Source organism: Prunus avium, chromosome 7 (assembly GCF_965620075.1).
Source record: "Prunus avium chromosome 7, drPruAviu1.hap1.1, whole genome shotgun sequence".
Taxonomy (NCBI): Eukaryota; Viridiplantae; Streptophyta; class Magnoliopsida; order Rosales; family Rosaceae; genus Prunus; species Prunus avium.
The window spans coordinates 16426567-16430767 of NC_142290.1; the positions used below are offsets into that span (position 1 = coordinate 16426567).

Below are 4201 nucleotides of genomic sequence, written 5' to 3' on the forward strand. Positions count from 1 at the left end.
CTTCGTGCATCGTCTATCCTCAACTCACAATTGACAGGTTTGAGCTTAGAAGTGGTATGATTCATCTTCTTCCAACTTATTATGGTAATACCACTGAGGATCCTTACATGCATGTTAAGCAATTCTTTGAAATATGTGCTACAATCAAAATTCAAGGACTTGATGATGAGCAGATTAAGATGAGGCTATTCCCATTCAGTTTAAAAGATAAGGCTAAGTCATGGTTATACTCTTTGCCTAATGCTTCAATTCGTACTTGGGATGAGCTTTCTAATAAGTTTTTGCAGAAATTCTTTCCAGCTCAAAAGACTAACAAGATTAGAAAGGAAATTCTTGGTTTCACACAAAGAGAAGGAGAAGCTTTTCATGAATGCTGGGAGAGGTACAAGGAGATGATGAGTTCTTGCCCACACCACAATATAGAGAGTTGGATGCAAATGCAATCTTTCTATGAAGGTTTGCTTGATTCCGAAAGGATGATGGTAGATGCAACAAGTGGAGAAGGACTGATGAACAAAACAGCAGATGATGCTTTTACTCTCTTTGAATCTTTGAGTACCAACTCTCAACAATGGAGCTACAATAAAGGAAGAGGAGCTCCTATGAAAGCTGTGGTCTCTGAGGTAAGTACTAATAATGAGATTAATGCAAAACTTGATGTTATGTGTTCTTTGCTTCAACAGGCAGTGACTGGCCCTCTAGGAAGCAAAGAGGAAGTTCAAGACCAATCTTTTGCAAAGCACATGCTAGAGCAAGCAAATGCCCTTCAAGGAAGGAATCCTCATAATGATCCTTACTCAAACACATACAATCCGGGGTGGAGAAATCATCCTAATTTCAGGTGGAGCAATAATTCAAATGTGCAACAATCTCAAGGACCTCCCCCAGGATTTCAAATACAACAAAGGCAATTCCAGCAAGCTCCCCAACAAGTACAAGAGCAAAGGGGTGATCAAATGGGAGAATTGCAAGACATGTTCAAGAAGTTCATGGGGCAACAGATGCAAACCAATCAGAATCTTCAAAATGCAGTGAACAAACTAGAAGTGCAAGTTGGGCAGATTGCATCCTCCATGAGCAATAGAGCATCCGGAACTTTTCCAAGCCAAACGGAGGTGAATCCAAGGCATCATGAGCAAGTTAAAGCAGTGCACATCTTGAGAAGTGGTAAACAAGTTGATAATAAGGTTGGAGATGCCAATGAAGAGCAAGAAGATGGAGAAAACGTGGAGATCATTCAGCCACCACAAGGGCAGCCCACAGGTTCCACCAAACAGCCCCTCAATTCTCTTGGAAAGAGCACAGGCCCTAAGGTATCATCTAATGCTAATCAAGTTCCAATTTCATCTAATGCTTTTAGGCCTATTGCACCCTTTCCCAGCAGGTTATCAAAGTCAAAGAAAGATCAAGGCTTGGATGAGATAATGGAAATATTCAAGAAAGTGCAAATCAACATCCCATTGCTCAATGCCATTGCTCAGATTCCAAAATATGCAAAATTTTTGAAGGATCTATGCACTAACAAAAGGAGATTCAAAGAGCATGAACAGGTTGCATTAAGTGAAGAGGTTAGTGCAGTCTTACAAAGAAAGCTACCTCCAAAGCTAAAGGATCCAGGTTCATTTTCTATACCTTGTATAGTTGGTGATTTTAAGTTTCAAAAAGCTTTGCTTGATCTTGGTGCATCCATTAACCTTATGCCATATCATGTTTATGAGAAACTTAACCTTGGTGAGTTGCAAGCCACATCTGTGAGCATTCAATTGGCAGATAGAACTATCAGGTACCCTAGGGGCATTCTAGAAGATGTTTTGGTGAAAGTAGAAGAGCTGATTTTGCCAGCTGATTTCTTGGTGTTGGAAATGGAAGAAGCACCAATTCATGACAATCAGTTACCACTCATTCTTGGTCGTCCATTCATGGCAACTGCCGGTGCAATTATTGATGTGAAGAAGGGTACATTGACTATGAACGTGTTTGATGAGACAATAGCATTCAAAGTGTTTGAAGCCTCCAAGTTTCCAAGTGATGAGCATGAAGTTTTCCAGCTTGATGCAATTGATAATATGGTGAAAGAAGCACTGCCAATGAGTTATTTGGAGCCTATTGAAGCATGCATCACACAAAGCATAAGGAAAGAAGAAGTGGACAGATTAGAGGCTGTGATCTCTCCTTTACTTCTTGAGCTTGTTTGCAGCATGGATAGCTACATAGAAGTGGGAAAGAGGTATGCAAACCAATTTGAATCTTTACCCGCACCTACTAATAAGGTTTTACCTTCTATTGTGCAGGCACCGGAGTTGGAATTAAAGCAATTGCCAACACACCTTAAATATGCTTATTTAGGTGAGAGTGAGACTCTACCTGTTATCATTGCCTCACACCTCGAACCAAATGATGAGAAGAAGCTTTTGAGGGTTCTAAAAGAGCACAAAACTGCGATTGGATGGAGCATTGCAGATATCAAAGGCATAAGCCCAACATCGTGCATGCATAGGATACTATTGGAGGACAATGCAGTGCCTAAGAGGGATGCCCAAAGACGTCTCAATCCAAACATGAAGGAGGTGGTAAGGAAAGAAGTAATGAAGCTTTTAGATGTTGGTATTATTTACCCTATTTCTGACAGTAAATGGGTGAGCCCAATACAAGTTGTCCCCAAGAAATCAGGTATCACAGTGGTGAAGAATGAAGCAAACGAGCTTGTACCAACACGGATGACCACGGGCTGGAGAGTTTGCATTGATTATAGGAAGCTCAACACAGCAACAAGCAAGGATCACTTCCCTCTTCCATTTATTGATCAAATGCTTGAGAGATTGGCTGGCCATAGCCACTATTGCTTCCTTGATGGATATTCAGGTTACAACCAAATCGCCATAGCCCCAGAAGATCAAGAGAAGACAACCTTCACATGTCCCTTTGGTACTTTTGCTTATAGGAGGATGCCCTTTGGTCTTTGCAACGCCCCAGCCACTTTCCAAAGGTGCATGATGAGCATTTTCTCCGACATGGTAGAAAGGTTTATTGAGGTATTCATGGATGACTTCTCTGTCTTTGGTGATTCTTTTGATCAATGTTTGCATAACTTATCTAAGGTGTTGGCTAGATGTGAACAAAATAACCTTGTGCTTAATTGGGAAAAATGTCATTTTATGGTTAACCAAGGCATAGTTCTTGGTCATGTCATCTCTAGTAATGGAATTGAGGTAGATAAAGCTAAGATTGATTTGATTGCTTCTATGCCCTCACCTACTTCTGTCAAAGAAGTACGTTCTTTCCTTGGCCATGCAGGTTTCTATAGGCGTTTCATTAAAGATTTTTCTAAGATTGCAAGGTCTTTGTGCAATCTCCTTGCCAAGGACATGGATTTTGTGTTTGATCAAAACTGTGAGAATGCTTTCAATGCTTTGAAAATGATGCTCACAACTGCCCCAATCATTATGCCACCGGATTGGAGCTTGCCTTTTGAACTGATGTGTGACGCCTCAGATTATGCTGTTGGAGCTGTTTTGGGGCAGCGAGTTGATAAGAAGCCACATGCCATCTACTATGCTAGTAGAACCCTCAACGATGCCCAACTCAACTATTCCACCACAGAGAAGGAGTTATTAGCTGTCATATTTGCTTTAGAGAAGTTCAGATCTTATTTGATTACTAACAAGGTCATTGTTTACACTGATCATGCAGCATTGAAATACTTGTTAGCTAAAAAGGATGCCAAGCCACGCCTCATTAGATGGATCCTCTTGTTGCAAGAGTTTGACTTGGAGATAAAAGATAAGAAAGGAAGTGAGAATGTGGTTGCTGATCACTTGAGTAGATTGGTGCATGTATCTAATGAAGAGGAGGATTCACTGCCATTGCGTGAAAGCTTCCCTGATGAGCAACTCTTCTCTATTTGTGCTTTGAATTCTCTTAATCCATTGCCTTGGTTTGCTGATATTGTTAACTACTTATGCACTAACGAACTCCCTACAGGGTTATCTACATTCCAACGTGACAAGCTTAGGAAACAAGCAAGATACTACTTTTGGGATGATCCATACCTATTCAAGCATTGTACGGACCAAGTAATTCGAAGGTGTGTGCCTGAAGGTGATTTTAAGAGCATTCTAGAGTTTTGTCACTCCCATGCATGCGGAGGCCATTTTGGAGCAAAGAAGACTGCCAACAAAGTGCTACAATCAGGTTTCTTTTG

The 4201-nt window shown here is 40.9% G+C and overlaps 1 non-coding gene across 1 annotated transcript; it reads right to left on the reverse strand.

Moving 5' to 3' along the window:
• Positions 1 to 314: 314 nt before the first annotated feature.
• LOC148293041 (small nucleolar RNA R71) lies at positions 315 to 421 on the reverse strand. The gene has a single exon (XR_015825949.1). It is a non-coding gene; the product is annotated as a small nucleolar RNA R71 (small nucleolar RNA).
• Between the last annotated feature and the right edge of the window lie 3780 nt (positions 422 to 4201).